Genomic DNA, 26,522 nt, shown 5'->3' with positions numbered 1-26,522 from the left:
GAGAGCCACAGGTAAGAAAAACCCAGGAAGGGAGCTTCCATACCTGAGAAATCTATGACTGAGAAATCCAAGTGGAAAAGTAGTAGAAGGCTTTGTCAAACTAAACAGTGATTTTATAACTATTTGATCAAATAAACAAAAGTAAATGCCAGACATTCATCAGAGTTATTGGCTGTAAACACCAGACACCCCACTTGATTTACCTTCAGAACAAAAGAGGAATAATGGGAAAGATATCCATTAGGGGAGCTTCCAGAATAGAAGGAAAGTGGGGACGGTCAAGCCCCCAAAGGCAGTGGAGGCCAGCAGATGGCTGTGGGGACCTCAGGCTCTGAAACCAAGGGCTTGAGGCTTTATTTCACCTGTCTCCGCAACTTTCAGACCCTGATTCTAGGAAAGATCGAGGACACGAGAAGAAGCGGACGACAGAGGGTGAGATGGATGGATGACATCATTGACTCAGTGGACATGAGTTGAGCAAGCTCTGGGAGATAGTGAAGGGCAGGGAAGCCTGGCGTGCTGTAGTCCATGGGGTTGCAAAGAGTCAGGTATGACTGAGCAACTGTGCAATAACAACCAACTCCACCTTGATTTCATTCTTACTGACTCAGACTTTCTCCACGTGGTGGAGTTCCACGGTCCTTCCAGGCATCATCACTAGAAAAGAAAGGGCTTCCCTCCACCCTTGTCTCTGCTTGGAAAACCTGGGAGAAGACCTCTTATTGGTTTCACCTCCATAGCCTCTTAGCACTATCACAAAATGCAGTGTATGATACATGAAGATTAACAACATTCCTGCCAGTATGAAGAAAATCAGAACACTCGCTCCCAACATGGGATTTCTATGTAAGCTACCTTCTAGAGGAAATACTGCATGCCATACCAAAGTTAAAATGTCTGAGTCTGTAGAACTGCTCTTCGAAAATATGTAAAGTATGAAGATGTGTATGTGTGTGTATGCATGTATATGAAAACTCTTCTGTAATGAAAGATAAATGGGCCCTTATAACCTAATAGCTTAAACAGCTTTCAAAGAAAAAATGCCCATTAAATTTGAATTATGATGTTTATTTCTCCTGCATCATGAAAATGTTGATTTCATTAATCACTGTAGTTGGCCAATGATACCAGTTTCAAAATAATCCCTTGATAGCTGACAGCCCTGCCAACTCTTTTCATAGTTATTCAAATATTATTCTTCTTATGGTATAAGTATGTATTCCTGCATATTTTTTCAATGTTCAGTTTCCTCATTCTCTATAAACTAGTGAAAATAACATACTTTAAAAGCTGTTCTTCTACTATTTCTACAAATAAGTATTACTTAGGCATGCCTATCAACTAAAATGGTATTTTAGTTTTTTCTCAGCAAAATTTTTTTCAAAGAAAATAACAAATAAATATAGGTAGGGAGACTTATAGTGAGAGCTCGTTGTCTTTGTTTGGGCTCCCCCAAAAGCAGATCCTGTGAGAAGCACTGGACTGTAGGTTGTTTAGTTGGTCATCACAGAAAGCTCGAGGGATGGACTGGGCAAAGGACAAAAGAAAAGGAGGAAAGTCGAATGGGTGCATTAATGAGAAGACTACCCCTCTGGACAGCTGGGGTTCAGTTCCACTGGGGGAGCCCTGAGAAATCGGGTAGAACATATCCCAGAACTAATTCACCGGAGGGTAGGGAGGTTGGAGCAGTTGTCTTCTGACTCTCAAACTTTATTGGTTAAGGGTTGATCTTGGAGCCCTCCAAAGACTGAAAATAGCAGAGTTAGAGAAGCCGTACTCTTCCCTGCTGTGGCTGGTCCAAGGCCATATCTATACCCACCATCTCTCCCCTCTGCCAGGCGTCCTAGATTTCTCTTTCTCTCAACCAGTACTTCCACTGATCTAAGTTACTTGCTGGTAGGATGACCAGACCTTCACCTCTGAGCGGCGGAGTCCTGGTCATCTTGCCCTTGATGGGTCCTGGTTTCTTCAATCACCACTTTACCAAATGTAGATGTGCTAAGGAGTGTCCTGGGAGCCCTCCAAGGAGGCTTTGTACGGTAGTTTCAGTCTCCTATTGTGAACTGAAAACTGGATGATGTATTTGCATCATTCTCTTTCCTCAATGCTTTTGGCTAGTGAACAAAAGCCAGACACCTCTTCAATTCCTAGGATTACCACAACCCCCATTACTTCCAGGCATAGCACCACTGCCTGATCAAAGCATCTCCTTTTACACTGACCTCATTCCTGTATACCACAGGTGCATGTTTGGGTAATTATGATTCTATGAAATGCCAGGGTTTATCATCACCCAACTTACCACCTTCAGTGGGATTTCTGTTACCTCCATATCATTGAGAATATACTTTCCAGGGCCACTTCCACTACCAATTCCTTTAGTTTGAGTTCCTTCAGAAGCTGACTTTGAGACAAGGCCTTGGATACAAGGAATTTATTTTAGAAAGGATTTCAGGAAGCATGAGAGAGTATGGAAGATGAGAAAGGAAAAGGAGAAAATCCAATCAAACTGGATTGAATTGAATTAATGAATACTAATAGGCAACTTGGGCTCAATTCCACTGGGGAGTTCTGAGACACCATAAAGAATGTCTTATAATAATCTCACCAAGGTATGGGAAAGTTAGCTAGGAACCCACTGATTCCATTCTTCATTGGGTGAAAGGTGTCAAATGCCCAGAAATTCTAGGATACCTTATGTAAGGGCTGAGCAAGTGTTTTATGATACCACAGAAAATCCTTGATTACAGAGGCAGAATGATGCAGTTGCTTTTGTTGAGAACCTGTCAGTACTGTTAGGCAATGTTCATTGCAGTTACAGGTCAACTCAAAAGAGGAGCTGGGACAGGACATAAAGACTGTTATGCGTACTATTCAGTAATCCATCTGAGAAAACCAGGAGGAAGTCCCTGTTAAACATGGTGGATGGAACAAGTGCATTTACCACACCTCCTCCTGAAAGTATACAATGACTGACAAGGAGTAGAAACATTTTTTAGAGAACCTGCAAGGATCAAGAGAACAGAAGAGACAGCAGCAGATAAGACCTAACAAGGAAATGTTGGAAGACAGAAGGCAGAAGGATGAGTGGTAACAAAGTTAAGTGAATAGCAAAAGAGTCTGCTTTGCTGTGGAAACCATCAAAAAGCAAATGGATCCCTATGAGAAGACCCTGGAAAGGCTCAGAAATTGGAAATAGTTGTTACCTCTGTATGAAGGAGTTCAGGGTGGGACTGAAGAAAAAAGAAACTGTAGTTGGATGCTAAAATTCCTCTCTTCTCCTGTGCAAGAAGGGGCCAAAAGTATCACTGGCCAGCTGGCAACAAGAGGATTAATTTCTGGGAAAGTGAAACAAGAGAGTGTTCAGAATGAATGATACCATGTTTGATAGGAGATGGGAGTAAGACTGAAAAAGACGCCAGAGAGCTCCCCTCCCCCTCCACTATGTGAGGATGCGTGGGAAAAGCGCACTCTAGGAACCAGGAAGTGGGTCCTCACCAGAAACTGAATCTGCCAACACCTTGATCTTGAACTTCCCAGAGAAATACATTTTTGTTGCTTAAGCCACCTCCTCTCTGGTATTTTGTTATAATAGCCCAACTATGACAGCGCCTCACTCTTTGATATGAACAGTCAAATATCACCAGACATGTGTGGAAAGTCAAATAAAATATGGAGATTAAAACAAATGGACAAATGGACAAAGATAACTTGGGGTAAACAAAGACAATGAGCGAAAAATAGATAACATTTAAGACAAATTTACTAATGACCTCAGGAATATAAAATATTGCATCCATGAAATAAGAACATGATGTTAAATGAAAAATTAACATCTCAAAAGGAAAATTTTTACAATAAGAAATAGCTGCTGGAAAATACAAGTAGGACAGATAGTAGAAAAATAGAATCAATGAAAGGGTTAGAAGACCAGTCTTAAGAAGCTGAACAAAGAGATGAAAAGAGACAGGGAAATGGGAGGGCCAAATGAGTTAGAGCATCGGATCAGGGCATCTGTCATTAACGACAGGCTTTCAGGAGAGAGGAAGTGTAGTAAACAGAGGAAAGAAATTACAAAAAAAAAAAAAAAAAAATGGTTAAAGAAACTCTCTCAGAGCTGAAGGATATGAATATCCAGGTTAATAGACCCATGAGTACAAATACAATGGATGGGAGAAGATCACCTCCTGGCTTACAGTCACTCTCCAGTATCTACGCCCTCATGGATATTCTGGCAACTCAATATCGAAGTAGATATTCCTTCCAGAATCCTGACCTCTCAGCTCCTTGACATCCTTTCCTTCAATTATTTGTTTAATTAATTTCCACCATTTTTTTTCAGGCGGCTTCTCACTACTCAGATCCTAGACTTGAACGATACCAAATAACCACGTTGATATTAACTTGATATTCAACTTCAAGCTTTCCTATTTTTCCAATTCACTTCCACTCCCATCCTGACTCCTAAAATATTTCAAGTCCTTTAGGACCAAAAATCAATAAATCTTATCCTACCACTTTTTCATAGTCGCTCATCCACCTCTGGTGCTTACTTAACTTAGACTGCACACTCTATCATTATAAACAGTCCTTTGCATACATGTTCAACTCTCTTGCTCTTCTGTCCTTTAATTGTATTTTCTTGACAAAACCCTAATCCTGGTTTTAATCCAACTTTCTACCTTATATGGTCTCACATGCATGCTACTTAACACAGGTGGAGGAAAACCTATATCCATGCTAGGTCGTCCCATTTTAAATTCATCACCACTCACCTCCCATGAGCCTTTGGTACTAGTCAAAATCCCATCATATTTTCCTAGTCTATTTATGGTCCACTCTGCTACTTTATTTCCTGCCCCATCCTCCTAAAGGACTGTTTGCATCTTTTATACACTCCCCTCTTCCACGCTCTTTTCAAGGTGATGACCAGGGGACTTCCCTGGGGGTCTGGTTGTTAAGACTGCATCCTTCCACTGTGGATTCAATACCTGGTTGGGGAACCAGATCCCACATGCTGTGTGGCATGGCCAAAAAACAAATTAAAGAAAGAAAGGTAGTGACCTTGCTTCCTATTTCTCTGAGAAATCTGAAAAGTAGCCCTGTTCATTCTCAGCACCTCATTCACTTGCATCTCTTGCGTATTCCACCTGTGTGTAGACTGTCCACGCTCTGAGCTAAAACAATCTCTGTACTTTCTGTTACCTTTTAATAACCCCTCACACAGCCTAGTCTCCATCTTCAATCAGCAGCTCTAAATTTTGAAGACGTACTTGATACAAGTATGACTTCTACAAGGTGTGCGTTCCCCTTGCTGTGGTTGCCAAGGGTTATTTTGCATAATTGAGACTTACTAGGCTGAAGGGAATTTAGGTAAAGACTGGCCAAGATGACTGGGAGTAAAAAACAGAACACACTGAGGTGTGGAAACGCATCCACATGGGGCACTTGAACCTCCATTGTACCTGATTGGAGGAAAAAAATATAAAGAATGTCTGTGTGCTAAGTTGCTTCAGTTGTGTTTGACTCTGTGCGACCCCATGGACTATAGCCCACCCAGGCTCCTCTGTCCATGGGATTTTCCAGGCAAGATTACTGGAGTGGGTTGCTGTGTCCCTCCTGCAGGGGATCGTCCCAACCCAGGAATTGAACCCGTGTCTCTTAAGTCTCCCATGTTGTCAGGCTATTTCTTTACCACTAGTGCCACCTGGGAAGCTAGTGTACTAAACCTAAAAAAAATCCTTTAGATATCATCCACTTGGTTACACATTCCAGCAATGGTCCCTTTTCTCTCCTGTGTCATTAGTTTTTTTTTCCTCTATTGGATCACCCTCACCAGCCAACAAATGTGCTATAACACCTTTCATTGAAAAATTAAAACCCTCTTCCTTACATCATGTCTCTACTCCTCTTTAGGACAAAATGTAAAGAGTTATCTCTATATCTGCTCTTCCACTTCCTGTGGAACACTCTGCAATAATGTTTTAACTCTTGCAGGCAGATCTAATCAAAGTCACTGATGATCTCCACCTTGCTAACTCCAAAAGTTAATTCTCAGTCTTTTCTTACTTAATCAACCAGCGATGGATCACCCTCTTCTTCTTGAAACTCTCCCCTGGTTTTCTCTCTACCTCTCTGATCACTCATTCTTAGTCTCCTTGGCGGACTCTTCTTCTGATCTTGACTATATTGACAAGCCCCACAGCTCAGTCCTTAGACCACTTCTCTTTTCTGTATTCCCTCTCTCCTTTGTTGATATCACCAACTTTGTCATTATTTATTTGCTGATGACATCAGAGCTTAAACATCTAGTCTAGACCTTTCCCCTTAACTCCAGACTCCTGTGTCCAGCTGCCCACTTGAGATATCCATTCAGGTGCCCAGTAGGTATCTCCAAATGAGAGATCCAAAACTAAGCCCTTCTTTTTGCTACAGACCTCTCCATTTCAGCATCAGCAACTCTTTCCTTCCATTTGTTCAGGTAAAAACACTGGTGTCCTCTTTGACTCCACTCTTCCTCCATCCCATTTACAGCCATTAGCATTTCCTATTAGCTCCACACTCAAAACATAATCAGACACTAAACACTGCTCAAAGCTTTCAGCAACACTGTTCAAAGCTTTCAACGCCACTACCTGGAACACACTTGGCTCACTTCCTGTAATCACCCCCTAACTGGTCTCCCTGCCTCTGCCCTTAGCTCACTCAGTCTTTTTTCTACACAGCAGTCAGTAGGATCCTTTACACATATAATTCAGATCATGACATTTCTCTGCTCAAAACCCTTCATTGCCTCCCCAACTTATTCAGGATAAAAGCCAAATCCTTATAAAAACCTCTGAAGCCTGATACAACCTGGCCACTGAGTACCTCTTGCACTCCACATCTAACTTCTCTCGCTCATACAAGTTCTGCCCCAAACTCCACAGGCCATTACTGTTCCCACTACCCGGGGTGTTCATTAGGTGGTAGGTGCTTCCCTCGGGGGCCCGCTCCCCCACTTCCTGAAGATCTCTTTTTTTTAACGCTTCAAGCAAAAAGCAAAATATTAATAGCAATGCCTTTATGAGACTGAAGCTCTACCTGCTGTGCTAATGAGGCACCTAGCGATGCCTTTATAAACTTTGCTGGAAAAGACTCCCAATCTGTAATTCTCTACATTTCTCTAATATTCATCAAGCTTGAGGGTAGACATGATATTTTAAGGTAGGCAAGGTCTCAACAAATTTCCCTTCTAGTTCTTTTTCAGGAAGTTCCTGGAGGATGTGCCCCACCAGTGTGATATAATAACCTGAGAAAGAGGAAGCGGGGCATCCAACACTGGAGAGAGGCGCTGGGAATTCCCAGGGTGATGGGACCGGAAGTCCGGAGCACTGGCTGTGCAGCCAGCCTAGAAAGAGGACAGAGGTCTCTGGGAGGAAAGCACCAAAGGGGCAAAATGGAACTGCGAGGTCGCCTGACGTATTGCATCATAATAAGGAGAGGGATGCAGTTTTCCAGTATGGCGGTGATACGTGAGAGTTCCATAGAAAGCCAGGGGCATGGTTTTCTGCAGGAAAGAAAACAATTGGGCAAGAATGATAAAAGACATTCACAGTATTCAACATGCCTCCACTGGTAACAGTTTTTTCATGATTTAATTTTAAAATGTATAATAACTGTATTGGGAGGATGTAAGAAGAGTGTAGAGGGTCTCCCAGGTGGTGCTCGTGGTAAAGATTCCATCTGCCAATGCAAGAGACCCAGGTTCAATCCTTGATCAGGAAGATCACCTGGAGGAGGAAATGGCAACCTGCTCCAATATTCTTGCCTAGAGAATCCTATGGACAGAGGAGGCTGGTGGGCTTCAGTCCATGGGATCGCAAAGAGTCAGACACGACTCTGCGTGCACGCGCGCGCGCACACACACACACACACACACACACACACACACACACAGTGTGGAGAGGAGAGGGGGTTGGGAGAGACCTAGAGCTTCCACTACTAGGAGGCTAACACACTGAATCTGAAAGTGGAAAAGTCAAGACACAACAATGGAGTTATGTTTTGAAGAAAGTGCAGGTAAATGCTATAGATGATAGCTAAAAGATTTCAAAATGGTTCTTCCTAGGAGCAGAAATCAGGATAGAGGGGCAGGATGGATATTGCTTTCCTTTCTCAAATTAAAAGCCTTGTGATAATTGTCTTTTAAAAACTAAGTTGTGATGGTTAATTTTATGTGTAAACTTGACTGGCCACAGGGTGCCCAGGTTAAACATTATTTCTTTCCTTTTCTTTAAAAAAGTTTTTAATTGGAGTATAGTTGCTTTAAAATGTCATGTTAGTTTCTGGTGTATAGCAAAGTGAATCAGTTATAGGTGTCTGAAAGCGTGTTTCTGGATGAGATAAGCATTTGAATCAGTGGACTCAGTAAAGTAGATGGCCCTCCCCAGTGTGGGTGGCATCACCCTGTCCTATGAGGGTGAGAGTAGTCTGTAAGGCAGAGGAAGGGGGAATTTGCTCCTATTTCCTGCATGGTAGATTGTGGAACTTCTCAGCCTTCATAACTGCATGAGCCAGTTCTCATAATCAGTTTCTCAGAATCTATCTATTCATGCCTCCATCCTATTGTTTTTTTCTCTTGAGAAATCTGATATACAAGTGTAATCATTTCTTTGAGAAGATTAAAATAAAAAAAAAATAAAGCAAAAGCTCCTTCTCTTCAAATCACCCAAAAAGAAGGTCAGGAATTATGTAAATCATATTCAAGACAACTGATACATAAGTGGTATAAATGTGTCACAGATGGAAAGCAAAGGAAATCATCTCAATGTGCTATCACCCTGTGGTTATCTAATAACTCAGCCAACATTCCTCCTGTCTTCTAGGAAATGCATCTCCTTTGCTTTAGACATTTCTTCTTTCTCCAACCCAAACATGAGCTTTTGGACATGCCTATCATGATATCGCTTATCATGTACACAAGACAATCTGAGTCTTGTCCTGGAAACTTCTGAATGGTATAGAGAAAAGCAGCTCTGCAGAGGCAGATCTAGAGTGGCCAGCAGGTATGTCTCCTCTGTGGAAAAAAGCCTGTCTGTACGTCAAGTTTCCAGTGCTGCAGGTAAGGAACTTAGAAGTTGCCACTTCATCCTAACAACAAGTAAAAAGCTGATGAGACTGAAAAATCAGCAGCCCTCCCTGCATCCATAAGCAAGGGGAAAACACAGGGCAAACCTCTGCTCTCAAGACTGGAGAGACAGACAGGCAAACACAAGTTGTCAGGGCTTCCCAGACTCACCAGCAGAAACTACTGTGGGATCTACCGCCTAATTGTTGAATTGGTGGAGGCTTAATGAGGACAACTCTGAGAGTTAAAAATGCCAGGGTACCCAGTCTTCGGACCCCCTATACTTCTGTGGGTTTACCTCCAGGGGCTCGACCAGCTTCTAACAGTAAATGTTGGAGAAAAGTTCCCTCATGCTACTGGCATAGGGAAGGGAAAAAAAAAAAAAAAACTTTTGAAAAATGCCAGAGAACTCTGTTCTTCTTAACAAGGCCTCCCCTCAAGGGAAGCTGGTTAGTCAGAGCTTAACTTGCTAAGGAATTATCAGAGCACAACTCATTTGGGAGAAAGGAAAGATCTAACTCCTACCCAATTTAGCAATCCTGTTCCCTCTCAGGGGGAGGGAAAAACAATGGAAAAGTACTTGTGAAGTTCACAGCTTGGAGGCACAGGTTCGCTAGACTGAGACCTAATCCTAGAACTATAGAATACTTCCCCTCCCCCTCTGCGTCATCACCATGTTACTGAAGACCTACTTAGAGTGGTTCCTCTTACCTAGTATTGTGTCCAACTATCAAGAAAAAATAACAAGGCCTACTGTTTAGAAAAAAATATCACAATCTGAAGAGAAAGAGCAAACATCAGAGTTGGACATGGGAGGGAGGTTGGCATTACCAGATCAGGAATTTGAAACAACTATGATTAATAGGTAAGGGCTAGAATGGATAAAGCAGACAGCATGCAAGAAGAGATGGACAACGTTACGTGGAGAGATGGAAATCCCAAGAAAGAACAAAAAAAAAATTGCCAAAAATAAAAAACACGATGATGGAATGAAGAATGCCTTATGATGGGCTTATTAGTAGACTGGACATGACTGAGGAAAGAATCTCTGAGTCTGAGGACATGTCAGTAGAAACTGCCAAAATTGAAAAGCAAAGAGAACAAATACTAAAATAAACAGAACAGAATATATCCAAGGACTGTGGGGGCAATGATGAAATATATAACATATACATAATGGAAACACTGGAAGGAGAAGAAAGAGAGAAAGGGGCAGAAGAAATATTTGAAACAAAAATCACTGAGGATTTCCCTACATTAATGTCACACACCAAATCACAGATCCAAGAAACTCAGAGAATATCAGACAGGATAAATGGCAAAAAAAGAAAGAAACTCCAAAATCAAGCAGACAAAAAAACCTACATTTAGGTGTATCATTGTAAAGCTACAGAAAATCAAAGACAAGTAAAATTCCTAAAATAAGCCAGAGGGGTGAGAAATCTTATCTATAAAGAAATAAAGATAAGAATTACATCTAATTTCACCTAGACACCATGGAAGCAAGAAGAGAGTGGAGTGAAGTATTAAGTGTTGAGAGAAAAAACCCACCAATATAGAATTTTCTACCCTATGAATTTTTGTTCAAAAGTGAAGGAGTGGTGTGGGGGTGGGGGGTGGGGAGGGGTGCATACGCCCCTGCTCAGGCGTGTCCGACTCTTTGTGACCCCATGGACTGTAGCCCACCAGACTCCTCTGTCCATGGGATTTCCCAGGCAAGAATACTGGAGCCGGTTGCCATTTTTTCCTCCAGGAATCAAACCCACGTCTCCTGCATTGGCAGGCAGATTCTTTACCGCTCAGTCACCTAAGAATCCAGGAGGAATGCTAGACTCTTAAACACAAATTGAGGGAATCTGTTGCCAGTAAACCTGGCGAAAAATTGCAAGCAATGTGAAAAGAAGTTCCTTAGAGAGAAGGAAAATAAATGAGAAATTCAGATCTATGTAAAGAAAGGAAGATCATCAGAGAAAAAAATAAATTAAGGTAAAAAGAAAACATCTATAACATACATGCTTGTATATAAGTGAAATGAATGACAGTAAATGAAATAAGGGATGAGAAGGAGGAATTAGAAATAGTTTGTTATTATAAAATACTTACACTACCTAGGCAGCAGTATAGTTATTTGGAAATTGACCAAAAGCATGATGCATAAAAGATATAATTTACAAATTGAAAACTTCTGCTGCAAAACACAATGTCAAGTGAATGAGAAGACAAATCACAGACTGGAAAAAAGTATTTACAAGAGACACATCAGATAAAGATCTGTTGTCTCAAATATGCAAAGAACCTTTAAAATTAAATAATAGGAAAATAAACAAATGATTAAACAATGGGAAAACAATCTGAACAGATACCTCATCAAAAAAAAAAAAAAAAGCAGGTGGCAATAAGCATATGAATAGATGCTCCGTACCATACAGCACCAGGGAAATGCAAATTTAAACAAAGATATACAATTACACATTTATTACAATGGTCAAAATTCAGAAAACTGACAACATTTAATGCTGATGAGGGTGTAGAGTGAAAGGAACTCATTTTCATTGTTGGTGGGAATGCAAAATTGTACAACCACTTTGGAAGACAATTTGGCTGTTTCTTACAACATGATCCAGCAATCGTATGCTTTTGTGTTTACCCCGAGGAGCTGAAAACTCATGTCCACACAAAAACCTGCACAGGGATGTTTGCAGCAGCTTTATTCCTAAGTACCAAGAATTGGAAGTAAACAAGACATCCTTCAGTAGGTGAACGGGTAAGTAAAATGTGGTACATCCAGACATGGAATATTATTCAGGGATAAAAAGAATGCAGTCATCAGTCCATGAAAAGATGTGGAGAAAACTTAAATGCATATTGCTAAGTGAAAGAAGTCAATCTGAAAAGGCTACGTATTACATGATTCCAACTACCTGATATTATGGAAAAGGCAAGATTAGAAAAACAGCAAAAAAGATCAGTGATTGCCAGGGGTTGGGGGGATGGAGAGGATGAATAGATCACAGAGATTTGGGAACAGGGAAAATACTCTGTGTGATATCAATACTATAACGATGGGTGTGTGTCATTACATGTGTATCCAAACCCACTGAATATACAACACCAAGAGTGAGCCCTAATGGACACTATGGATTTGGGGTGACTATGGTGTGTCCGTGTAGGTTCATCAGTTGAAACAAACGTACCACTCTGGTAGGGGATGTGGACAGTGGGGGAGGTATGAATAGAAGCAGGGAGTATATGGAAAATCTCTGTCCTTCTTGATTTTGTTGGGAACCTAAAAATATGCTTAAAAAATAGTCTTAGAACAGACCACCAGCCCAGGCTGGATGCATGAGACAAGTGATCGGGCCTGGTGCACTGGGAAGACCCAGAGGGATCGGGTGGAGAGGGAGGTGGGAGCGGGGATCGGGATGGGGAATACATGTAAATCCATGGCTGATTCATGTCAATGTATGACAAAAACCACTGCAATATTGTAAAGTAATTGGCCTCCAACTAATAAAAATAAATGGAAGAAAAAATCTTAGAAAAAATCTCATTTGAGGTAGGTAGTAGGTAACAATGACTCTGCCATGCAGAGGTTATCTGGGTTAAGAGATGAAAAGAAAAAACCCACAAAGTGGGAGAGAAATCAAAAGCTGACAGCATTAAAGGTCCTGGTTCAGTTGTCCCAGCTGGCTGCCTGCATTCCCAGCGAACAAGCCCAAAAGGCCCTCCTCAGCTGCTTGAGCGGCCTCAGGGTGGATTTACAGCAGCCTCCAAAAGCAGAGTAACACGTGTTACTCAGGCAGAAGAGGCACCGCCAACAAATATTGATTACTCCCTCGCCGACTGTGGGGCACCACGCTTGACTCTGGGTCCACCCGCAGAAATACATAAGCAAGCAGGACACCAACGCAGGTAGAATCCCGCGGAGTCTCAACTGCAGGGTGATCTGCGTAGGTAGCAAGTGCCCGTGAAAAAGGAGGCATGGTAATCCAGGATTCGGTGACCCGATGGGGACAGAAGGTGTCCATGGGAGGAAAAAGGAAGGAAGTGTGTTGTGGGCAGAGCACCATGCGAGCCAGGGCTGCAGTCTCAAGAGCTTACAGGGCCGAGCGTGAAATGAGCCAGGCTGTGGGGGATCACGGGGGACCCAGGCTCTGTCTGCAAAGAGCTCCTCTGCCCCGTGATTAAACCCTGCTAGGGGACACCCAGTGCTACCAGACCTTTCTGTTTTCTAGGAAAAGCGAGAAATCTGAACTTTATTGTGAAATTTATTACTTTTAGATGTTGACAACAATTAAAAAAAATTAAAATATGATGTGAGCCAAAACATCACATGTCTGCTGGCTGACTCTGGGCTGCAGACCTCCAGTGAGAGAAGGAGGCTGTGAGCAAAGGCAGAGCGGAGGAGAAGGCCTTCTGTTTGTGGGTAGGAGACCTGGAGCAGATGGCTGGTGGAGAAGAAGATCAGGAGAGAGTGGAGACTCGCTGGAGTCGCAAACCCATTAACAGGTTATTCAAGAGAAGTGTGCGCAGAGCAGCATTTTAAGAGGACAGAGTTAGTAGCCAGTTGAAGAAAGCGTCAGGCATGGGAAAGATCAGAGCAGTGTTTTATTTGAAGATACAGTTTTCTGAAATTGTTGCTTTGTATTTTTTTTTTAAATTGCAAACTGGGCTCCCATTTATTTTCATGTAAAATCAGAAGGCTTCTGAAGCAAGACTGATCTCTTTGTCACTTTCTGACAGAGCAAGACTGAAATGACAGTTGATTGAGTGGGGAGATGGTGGGGAAGATTTACACGGCATGGCACGTGGAGAAGAATCAGTGAAATTCTCATGTGATATTTCTATACTCTCCATAAAGTCCTTCATTAATGTCTGACCACCGAGTCTCCTTCTGAGTCAATTCCAACCCCTCCATCACTACATACATAATCCTCCTCCCAAATACAATAAGTCCTCTATATATGAATGAGCTCCATTCCGAGAGCATGTTCATAAGGCCAATTTGTTCATAAGTTCAACAAAGTTAGCCTAGGTATCTAACGAACACAGTTGGCTATGTAGTACTGTATTGTAACAGGTGTATAATACTTTTCACACACACACACAAATAAAAAACAAATACAAAACCAAAGCATTTTAAATCTTAGAGCGGAGTACCCTGAAGCAGCTTCCCAGATGGCGCTAGTAGTAAAGAACTTGCCTGCCGGGTTGGGAAGATGCCCAGGGGGAGGGCATGGCAACCCGTTCAAGTGTTCTTGCCTGGAGAATCCCATGGACAGAGGAGCCTGGTGCACTACAGTCCACAGGGTCGCCTAGAGTCGGACACAACTGAAGTGTCGGTATGAACGCATGCGGAGTACCCTGAAAAGGCACAGTACAACGGCTGGCATACGGGGACACGCTGGAATCTTTGAGAGTTTGCAACCTGGAGGTTCGTGTGTAGGAGACCTACCGGAGAGCTGTGGGAGCCGATGGAATCACACCGCGCGGATCTCGCTTCTAGAGAGAATCTGCTGTGAGCCGAGCTAGCGCACAGCCTCCACCTGCAGGGGCCCCCCGGGACTCGGCGCGGGGCAGACGCCGGGGTCAGGCTCTCACAGGCTGCTCCCAGACAGCCCCCGAATGTGGCATGGGTCCTAGAGCTGGTCCTTTGGACCGACGCGGGGCGCTCCTCGTGGCCAGCTGGGGCTCCGGCTTGGCCGGGAAGTTCTCAGAGCGGCACTTGAGTTGTAACCTCTTTCTATCCGCGCCTCCTTCCTTCCCTGTTTCCTTTCACGCAGTCAGACTTGCATCCTGATCTGAAGGTTTCCCTGCCTGTTCCCACTCTCTCACCCCTGTATCTTTCAAAGGCATTTCTCCCAATAAATCTTTGGCGTTTATCCAAATATGTGTAAAGAAATGTTACTAATGCCGTCCAGTCCCTTCCACCCTCACCCTGTGGTTAAGCAGTGGTAACTGTTCAGTGCACTTTAGTCAACCTCGTTACTTAAGCTCATACAGAAATGCAAAAACAAGGATACTTGTGCTATAAATTTTTGTTTGATTTAAAAAAAAGTCACATTTAATCAATCTGATTTTTTCATTCTTCTATCTTAGTAAGTGAGACTTTGGCTCCTTTTATTTAAAACTACATCATATTCAAGTTATTGGTAAAACCACATTTTATTCAGTTTGTTGATCTCTGAGTTTTAATGACTTGGAACATATTTTCATAAAACATTTAGTTATCTCTTCTGTGAATTGCAAGTTCATTTTCTTTTTTTCTTATGTTTAAATCCCCAAGCCATTGGAATCCTATTTTTGTATATGGTGGGAGTTTTAACATGAGTTTGTTTTCTTCTAGATTGATGGTCAGTTTGTACTATCATTTCCAGAATAAATCAAACTTTTACCTCTGAATTGAAATATCAACCTTTCTATAAGATCTCATTTATATCTGCATTTATTTGGGGATCAATTTCTAATCCACTGATAAATTTTTCTAGTCCTCTTTTAATATTGCTTGGATTACAATGATTTTGTAATATATATTAAGATTTGGTAAGGAATGGCTCCCTATCACAAGCCTTTATTTTCACAATTTTCTTTATTCTTGGACGTGCGTCCTTTTGCTTTCATATGAGCTTTAATAGTTCAGTTGGTAAAGAATCTGCCTGCAATGTAGGAGACCTGGGTTCGATCCCTGGGGTGGGAAGATCCTCTGGAGAAGAGAAAGGCTACCCACTCCAGTATTCTGGCCTGGAAAATTCCAGGGACTGGAATTCCATGGGGTCGCACAGAGTTGGACATGACTGAGCAACTTTCAGTTTAAATTCAGTTAATCCAACTTCTTAAAATAACTCAATTGATAATAGAAATTGCGTATAGTTATATACTGATTTTTATAAGAATTAACATGAATGTTATCTGTCTCAAGCAATGACATGCTTGTCCACTTATCTAGAAGATGTTTTCTATCTTAAAAGATATTTTACAGTTCTTTCATGTAGGTAATGTTCTTTATTATTTAAAAATTCTTAGACATTATTGCTGTTGTTTATTATCACTTTTTTCTTTTTGGCTACACTGTACCGCACTCAGGATCTTAGTTCACTGGCCAGGGATTGAACTGTTGACCCTTGCAATGGAAGTGCAGAGTCTTAACTATTGGACTGCCAGGGAAGTCCCCATATCATCATTTTTGAGGAGGTATTTTACATTTTAAATTGTGTTATTAAACATTTAAAATATGTAGAAAACTACAGAAAATATTCAAGGCAACAAGTTCCCTCCTCTCATTAGAATTTAGCGTTTTGATATATCTAAGGTTTCCTTATTTAACATATAAAAAAATAAAGAATATGAAGAAGACATTCTTTTATCTTCACGCTTCCCAGAGATATAATTATTACGCAAAAGGCTGTGTGCGATGCATGTAAACTTTCACTCCCTATCAGTGTATCCTTAAATAATAGATAATGTTTTTACCTGGTACAATAAGTGAGACTTTAAAGTCAGTTCTGTCAATGACTAGTTACTGCTAGTATTGAGAAAGGCCAATGACTTTTATGTATTTATCTTAATTGGAGATAGTCTACTCTTAATTTTTTTTCATTGTAAGCAGTTTTATTCGAATCTTAGGCTTTCTTTGTTCACAATCCAATCACAGGCAGATAAATGAAATTTTATCCTTCCTCATTTAATACTCCCCAATTATTTCATTTTCTTTTCTGTTTAATTAGGTAAGTGTTCTAAATGTTGTTGAATAAAATTGTTCACATTATGTGCAGAGCACAGCTAGATGTCTTACAAAATGCGCTCCCTGGGCCAACAGCATCAGTTAACTCCTGGGAACCTGTCTGAAATACAAATTCTTGGGTCTCATACTAGACCTACTAAACTAGAAACTCTAAGGGAGGGTGCCCATCAAAGTGCGTCCCCACAAACCCTCTGACATACACAGAAGTTTGTGAACCACTGGTCTGGAGAACATCAGGCCTCAGCTTCTTTAATTTTTAAAGTTTTCTCTTGATCTCACTTTTCCCACCAGTTATCACCCCATTTCTCTTTTATTTTCAGAAAAAAAACCCTTCAAGAATTGACTATTACTTGGGATATGCAATATTAATTATAATTATGTTAATATTGTTTCCATTAATTATTAATATAATCATAATAGTTCATACTTATATTAAGAAATTAATTACATATCCCAAGGAGAAGGAAATGGCAACCCACTCCAGTATTCTTGTCTGAAGAATCCTGTGGGCAGAGGAGCCTGGCCGGCTACTGTCCATGGGGTCACAAGAGTTGCACATGACTTAGAGACCAAATCAACCAACCAACCAAAGCAGTATTTGGGACATACTTATACTTAAAAAGTGTTTGTTTTTTATCTGAATTTCAGTTATCACTAGGTGCCTGGAAACTAGAACTCCCAAATGATATCTCCAGTCCAGATATTGATCTAAAACTCCAGAAATTGTTAACTATTCAAATCTCCACTTAGATGGCCAACAGACAATTCAACATAACTCACACTGTATTCCTGGTATTCCCCATCCCCAGATCTGCACTACCTCTACCAGCCTGCCCCTATTCCAGCTGATGGCAATGCCTTCCTTCCAGTTGATTCAAACAAACACTTGGGGCCATCACTTTCTTTCTCTCTTTCTCTTACAACCCACGTCCAATCAGTCAAGAAGCCTTGTTGTGTCTACCTTCAAAAGGTATCCAGATTCCAACCACTCCTCACTATCTGCATTCCACAACCATCCTGGCACAAGCCATCACCATTTCTTGCTTCCATAGACTCCTAGTTGGTCTTCCTCCCCTCCACCTCCCTTTTTCTGTTACAGTCTGTTCTTACTACAGAGACTAAAGGGGATTCTTTATAAATGTAAGTCAGATGCTCCTCTTCTGCCCAGCCCCATCTAATAGCTCCCTCTCACGCAGAATCAAAGCCACACTCCTTTCAAAGGCCTGTAAGGTCGCATCTCCCCAAGCCCTTGTTGCTGCTCTGATAACATTTCCTATGGTGGTGCTAGTGGTAAAGAACCTGCCTGCCAATGCAGGAGACATAAGAGATGTGGCTTTGATCCCTGGATCGGGAAGGTCTTCTGGAGGAGGCCATGGCAACCCACTCCAATATTCTTGCTTGGAGAGTCCCCATGGACAGAGGAGCCTGGTGGGCTGTAGTTCATGGGGTGACAGAGTAGGATACGACTGAAGTGGCTTAGCACAGACACACACCCCTTCATATACACTCTTCTATTCATACTGGCCTCCTTGGTATTCCTTTGTTCATTCTAGACATGTTCTCCCCTGAGGCCCTGCTATTGGCTATTTCTTCTTGTCCAAGATAGCCACACAGATAATTAATTTCTCACCTCCTTCAAGTCTTTTCTCAAATGTCACCTTCTCATTGAAGCCCAAACTAACCACTCGATTTAAATTTGTGATTTACCCTCCACCAAACACACATACCCTCAAATCCAGATAGCTGGATTCCTAGCTAGCTGGATATCAGATAGCTGATATCCCTCACTCTGCTTTATATTTTTCCACAGCACTTACCATTTTAACATAATGCAACTTATACATTGTGTTTATTAATTAGCATCTGTTTCTTCTCCCTCCCTTGATCACCCAGAACAATCAAAGGAAGCTCCTTTTTAATTTCTGTGAGTTGGACTTGTCCAATATTCCTTACACCTACTTCTCTCAGAATATTTTCTTTTTTTTTCATTTATTAAGTAGAAATCATATACAGTATTTCTAACATCTGGAGGAGATGGGTCATTATTTTTTTAACTGGAGGATAATTGCTTTACAATGTTGTGTTGGTCTCTGCAGTACAAGAACGTGAATCGACCGTAGGTACACACATGTCCTCTCCTTCTTAAACCTGCCTCTCACCTCCCACGCCATCCCACCCTTCAAGGTCGTCACAGAGCACCAGGTTGAGCTCCCTTCCCACTACCTATCAATTTTATATATGGTAATTATACATTTGAAAGCTACCCTCTCAATTCGTCCCACCCTCTGCTTCCCCTGCTGCATCCACAAGTCTGTGAACATATTTTCCTAATACTGATAAGATCCTTTGATTTAATTTGGTCCCTCTCCCCAGCACTCAGCAGTAAAGAATCTGCCTGCAATGCAAGAAACACGAGTTTGATGCCCAGGTGGCAAAGTTGCTCTGGAGAAGGGCATGGCAACCCACTTCAGTATTCTTACTTTGAAAAATCCCATGGATAGAGGAGCCTGGCAGGCTATAGCCATGGGGTCACAAAGAGTCGGACACTCCTGAAGTGACTCAGCACGGCACAGCGCTCTTTCCAGCAAGATAATGCAATTCATTCAAAGAAATAAAGTGCTGAGGAGTTTTGATATCAGATGAGTACTTTGCATGTCCAAAGACCTCAAGATTAGGTAATGTCCAATACATTTCGCTCCAGTCAAACTAGAATGTTACCCACAGACATTTCTTCACAGAAACTTACGTAAATTAGTATATGTTCCCCTGCAGAATTTGCTTCTTATTTTAAAAGACCCTAAATGCCTAATTACATGGTTTTTCACTAACAAAGTATTTCAGCAAATTAAATATTAGGAAGCAATGCTTTATAGAGTACATGACACATGATAGGTACTTCATAAATATGTTTTGACACTCTCATATTCTCTCTTCCTTAAAATGTACTACTTATTTAATCTAACATCTTTTTCTTAAGTGCTCTTAGCTCAGCAGAGCTCAGGTGAGTTCATAGCTATTACACCATTAATTCAACTTGTGAAGCAGAGTAACCAGTGGCTATTACCCTCATTCTGGGGACAGGGAAGCAGAGTTCCTTGTAAGTCAAAGTGATTTGCCTTAACTTTTATGTGTCATTGTCACAGGTTTTCTTTCCATCAGTTCTTGGTACCTTAAAGCCAATATTTGGTTGCAGTTTCAAGAGAGCCTTTAAGGGAAACTAGCTGTAAGAAATCAGCCTAGCAAAAATACTTTATATTTATTACACTTCCCTAGGACCCTTGAGATTCAGCATCTCAGTACTCAAGAAACGAGCAGTAAATTCTGAGGTTCATTTCATGCTGAGTGAAATGATTGAAGTCAACAGTCATTAAAGGTGATGAAAGTGATAAATTCTGCTCCATATTTCAACTGTTTATCATCACTGCTGTTGCTCATTAATCAACAAATTAAAAGATAGTGCCAGTATTGATATTGCCATTCATTCAAATCATTTATTTAACCACTCTCATAGACTATTAATACAGGAAAAGGGCGATTTTTTAAAAACTCCACCAAATTTATAAAAGAGATAAATATAAACCTAATTCAACATGTTAGCAGCCTCAAAAATTACATTTCTAAGAACTCTAAAGGAAAGCTATGAATTCCCAAATCTGGCCACATCTGACTGATCTTCTTCAGCAAATTAAAAAAAGAAAAGCATGAGCCCAATCTCCAAACATTCAGATTCAGTACATTTGAGTTGATGGTTCAGGAATCAGTATTTGAAAACACCTCCCTCACTGAATCAGATGTAAGCAGGTTTGGGAATCACTGAGTTAAGGAAATAGACTGTTAGAATGAAGAGAGAATGAGCTTGAAATTTCTCACCAACTGGCTGATTATTTTTTGAAAATTTACCATCTTAACCATTAAAAAAAATAAAGACTTATTTATCGATTTCGTTTTTTCATTGTGGTGGGTCTTCATTGCCGCATGCAGGCTTTCTCCAGTTGTGGTGAGATGGAGCACTGCCTCCGGCTGCAGCCCACGCGTGGGCTTCAGAAGCTGCGGCTCCGGGCTCCACAGCGCTGGCTGAATAGTTGTGGAGCGCCGGCTCAACTGTTCTGCTGCATGTGGCCCCTTCCTGCACCAGAGGTCAAACCAGTATCCCCTGCATTGCCAGGCGGAGGCCCAACCACTGGACCAGGAGGGAAGCCCCCCAGTTGGCTGATTATTAATGGATCCAAGCTGGACTGTGCAATTCCATTGGAAAGTCTTCATTCAAAATGTCAAACAGGTATCTTAGCGTCTTAGATTTCCTTTACAGACTGCTGATCTGTGCCATGTAAAGCCAGTGTGGCAACTTCTGTACATGCCCAGGAGAGAGGGCTGTGTTAGGCCCATCTCTTCTACCAGCATCCCTCAGGTGTGTTCCCTTCCTGTAAACTTGCAGGTGCTTTGGTTTTGCTTTTCCTTTCTACTGGCATCCTCTGCCACACTACCTTGCCTTGTCCCACTGGGGAGGTGTGCACAGAGTCCAAATATGAACTGAGAAGATGAGAGTATCAAGTAATAGGCCTCCAGTAAACAAAGAGCTCTTGGTGGTCCTGAGTACCTGATTTGTTTTGACAGTCCTTTAAAATAATCACCTCACATAAGGTCATACTTTTCTTTGCTGTATTCCTCCTTAATCCTTTCCCTCTGCTTAATTCAGACCTTGAATCATTACTATCTTCTAAGAGCTCTTCTCTATTCATCTAGATTAAACTCCTTTTATTGGTCTCATCCTTTGCTCTAATTTTATACATTTTAATTCAATTTCTTCTGCAGGTGTGGTCCCTCCAGCATCACACCATCTTCAAATTTTTATTCATATGGTCTTCAGTCTATCTTCGAGGCTGATAGTTACTACTAATATTATGTGATGTTAATGAAACTATTTAAAAATATTGTGCTGTGGCAGCACCTTATTAAAAAAAAAATCCTTAACTTGACAGAAAGCCATTAATATTCACTTTTATGTTTCATTATTATTATTATTATTATTTGCCAATTTGGCATTCATTTTACAGCAGAGAATTGCTTGATTCACATGCCTCTAGTTTTCCTCTGGGTGTTGTGTTAAGGACAATGCTTTTCTAACACAGTGAAATAATACCATGAAATGCTCACTTTGGCACTATATTTTTTTTACCTACAGAACTTCTTAGTTCATCCAATAGATAAATCCTCAACTTTCTTCACCTTCATAAGTTAAGGTAAAAAACCAAATTCAAGGAAATGTTAAAATAATTGAAAGCCTTTGACATAAAACTACAAACTCTTGACATTTATAGGTGATATTGATGCTACAGCCTAAATTCATTCTGTGGAGTCTAAGTTCTAGTCAATACAGGATTTTCAAGTTTCCCCAAAGAGCTGCTTATCATGGATCTTTACTGTACATAAAAGAAGTGGGTTAAGATAAATGAGTGGATTAAGATATAGATGTCCCAAAGGTTTCTGGCAATTCCAGTCAAAATATTATATACCCACATAAAGATGATAAACCTCAACAGTGACACTCTGCCCTTGTTTGCACCTTCTAGTTACAAATTTCAGCTCCTTCTAGAATCGTTAAATTTCAGAACACTTGAGAAACAGTGTTAAGCAAGGTTATTCTCTATTTCCGAAATTAACAGAAGAGTGAGGAATGTTTATGTACCCCAGGGTTTTTATGTTTTGGGTTTTTGGCCATGAGGCAGGTGGGATCCTAGCTGCCCAGCCAGGGATCAAACCTGCACCCATTGCATTGGAAGTCTTAACCACTGGACCACAAGGGAAGTCCCTTACCTTGGGGTTTTTAAGCCAAGAGACTCACCCCACTCCTGTCTCTAACACTGCTGCGCAGTTCTTTCTGGACTGTTTTCTCCCTGAAAATCTCAGGGCTTTGCTTGCAAACTGGGCTTTTGACAAGATGACCAGTTTTCAGGCTGAAGATCTCACCATTGCCACTTGCTCAGTTTTGACCTTTTAATTCCCCATGGCTTAAAATTCACAATGGAGAATCTCCCTCTTATTGGTCTTGTCAACTACGTCTGCTAATTGCATTTCTGGATCCAGCCTCTAGGGCATTTCATCTCAGCAGGACCTGGGTCTGGCGCCCGGCTGTGTTTACCTTGGATCCTTCTGGAAAATCCAGATGGTGTCCATGCAACCTCAGCTTAATTGGCCTGAAATGAAAACTGTGGTTATTTCAAATCAACTAGTTTGATCTGTGCGATTGAACCCTGTGGGATGATGATCATCTTAATGATGATAAGGCCTTAAGACACCCTCTGACACACGAGAATGTAAAAAAAAAAAGAAAAAAGAAAAAGACATTTTATGGTATATATTTAGTTTTTTTGCGTAGAAAAGGCTTAAAGTATCAGTGAACTAAAAGAGACTTCAAAGTCAATTTGGCTAATGTTTTCAATTACTGAAGAGGCTGTACAATGCAGACTTTCAAAGATGGTCTCTTGAATTCCTTCCAGTCTCATCAAATATTAGGGTCAGGGGAGAGGAACCTAGAAGAACATATAATTGACCTTCTCATTTAACAGAGTAAGAAATATAAATCGTTGTTGTTGTTATAGTTCTAAATCATGTCTGACTCTTTTGCGACTGCATGGACTCTAGCCCCTCCAGGCTCCTCTGTCCATGGGATTTTACAGGCAAGACTACTGGAGCAGGTAGCCATTCCCTTCTCCAGGGCCTCTTCCTGACCCAGGTATTGCACTCACATCTCTTGCATTGGCAGGCAAATTCTTTACCACTGAGTCACTAGGGAAGCCAAGAAATATAAATTACAGAGAAACTAAGTAAATTTTCTAGAGCTTGAACTATAACCTAGATCTCTAGTATTCTCTAATCTCTTTTATCTATCACTCCGCCTGACCTTAGTGTGAAAATGTTTCTATTTTCCCAAAGATTAGTAAAATGAGACCATGAGTAATAAAATACAGGCATTATAAGAAAAATAATCTAGCATAAGTTGGAAATTTCCGGAATGTTTTATGAATCGTACCCTATTATGAAATAGGACCATGGCATCTTACAACTGAAAAAAACACATCATCTTCTCCATTCCGGCCCATGTAAGAAGGCCGTGGACAGGCCTTATACCTTTGTTATCTTTGACTTCACTAACTACTTCCTTGTTCTTAATTCTCTCCAGAGAAGTTGCTAACATTTGGTGGTCTCATGAGAATGTAGCTGAAACAACCACATGGAGAATTCTGTTTTGAAATGCTCAAGTTCATCCACTGGAATTGTATCTTCATGATTCCAAATAGTTTCATTCAACCCATTAAGTCAAGAAAATCATACCTATAAAGCTCAGTTGTGCCTGACTCTTTGTGACCCCATGGACTCTATCTAGCCCGCCAGGTTCCTCTGTCCATGGAATTCTCCAGGCAAGAATACTGGAGTGGGTAGTCATTCCCTTCTCAAGGGGATCTTCCCGACCCAGGGAATGAACTTGGGTTTCCTGCGTTGCAAGCAGATTCTTTACCATCTGAGCCACCAGGGAAGCCCATAAAACATAATAAGCCAGTCCAAATCCAATAAATCTTCACCATATAGATTAAAAAGTGACAATAAACAAATAAGTGTGGTTCTTCTACAAACGGCCAGTACTGGTATTCTGGTTTATGGTGATTGAGTGGACAGCGCTCTGATACCATCTGTTAGGACAGACACTAGTCTGCGCTTGCTGTCCTCAGACACCTGGCCCCAGTCTTCTGGGCTCCTAGACTGTTTCACGTGGCGTTTTCTCAATCAGGTATACCACCATTGCTCTTAGACTGATCACATCTTAAAGATTCCAGTAAAAGACTCACTGTCTTCACCCAAGATAATTAGGTTACAACCACTCGCAGGATGGAACATCCTTTGGAGGAAGTTGGGGGGGGCTGGTAGAGCATTGAAATCAGGTAACTGGAGAGTTATGCCAGGCCAGCGCTGTCCAATAAAAGCCATAAATCTCCTAGGAAAGAACATAGGCAGAGCACGCTGACATAAATCGTAGCAATATATTTTTGGATCTGTCTCCGAATACAAAAGAAACAAAAGCCAAAAAAGTAAAAACAAAAAAATGGGATCTAATTAACTTAAAAGCTTTTACACAGCAAAGGAAACCACTGACGAAATGAAAAGACACCCTACTGAATGGGAGAAATATTTGCAAATAGGATAACAGATAAGGGACTCATATCCAAAATTTATAAACAGCTCATACAACACAATATAAACAAAAGCCAATAAGAAATCGGCAAAATACCTGAATAGACATTTTTCCAAAGACGATATAGATGGCCAACAGTCATATGAGAAGATATTCAATATCATTAATCATCAGAGAAATGCAAATTAAACTCCAATGAGACATCACTTCACACCTGTCAGAAAGGGCTATCATCAAAAAAATCTACAAATAACAAATGTTGGTTAAGATGTGGGGAAAAGACAGCTATAGTACACTGTTGGTGGTAATATAGATTACCATAAAAAACAGTATGGAGATTCCTCAAAAAGTCCAAAAATAAAGTTACCATATGACCAACAGTCCCACTCAAGGATATATAGCTGAAAAACACAAAACACTAAATTGTAAAGATACATGTACCACAACATTCATAGCAGAATTATTTACAGTTGCCAAGATGTGAAAGCAACCTAAGTGTCCATGAACAGATGAATGGATAAAGAAAATATGGTATATGTAAAGTGGAGTATTACTCAGTCATAAAAAGAATAAAATTCTGCTATTTGCAATAATGTGGATGGACCTAGAGGGCAGTGGAATTAGTCAGACAGAGAAAGACAAATATCACTGATATGTAGAAAATAAAAAGTAAAACAAACAAATGAATGGGAACAGATTCACAGATACAGAGAACAAACTAATGGCTACCAGTGAGGAGATGGAAAGGATGAGGGCCAAGATAGGAGCAGGGGGTTAAGAGATGCAAACCACTATATATGAAATAAATACACAATGAAAATATATTATTGTACAGCACAGGGGATGTAGCTATTATTTTGCAATAAATTTAAATGCAGTACAATCTATAAAGATATTGAATTACTATGTAGCACACCTGAAACGAATAAAATATTGTAAATAAGCTATACTTCAATTAAAAAGAGAGAAAATGAAGACTTCCCTGGTAGCACAGTGGATAGGAATACTCCTGCCAATGCAGGGGACACGGGTTTGAGCCCTGGTCCAGGAAGATTTCACATGCTGCAAAACAGCTAAACCACAACTACTGAGCCTGTGCTCTAGAGTCCTAGAGCCACAACGACTGAATTTGCATGGGGCACCTGCTGAAGCCCACACACCCGAGATCCTGTGCTCCACAACGAGGGAAGCCAACACAACGAGAAGGCCAAGCACTCAAGGGGAGAGTAGCCCGTGCTTGCTGCAACTGGAGAAAGCCCTCACGAAGCAACGAAGACCCAGCACAGCCAACACATAGATCAATAAAATTATAAGAAGATAAACAAAATGAGAGACATATATGTAATTTAAAATTTTCTAGTTGTCACTTTGTAAAAAAAAGAAAAAGAAACACATGAAATTAATATTGGTGGTACATTTTATTTAACCCAGTATATTCAAAATATTATCATTTCTAGAGGTGGCATAGCCATATTTTAAATGCT

This window comes from Odocoileus virginianus, chromosome 12 (assembly GCF_023699985.2).
Source record: "Odocoileus virginianus isolate 20LAN1187 ecotype Illinois chromosome 12, Ovbor_1.2, whole genome shotgun sequence".
Classification (NCBI taxonomy): domain Eukaryota; kingdom Metazoa; phylum Chordata; class Mammalia; order Artiodactyla; family Cervidae; genus Odocoileus; species Odocoileus virginianus.
This window is presented reverse-complemented; position numbering follows the sequence as displayed.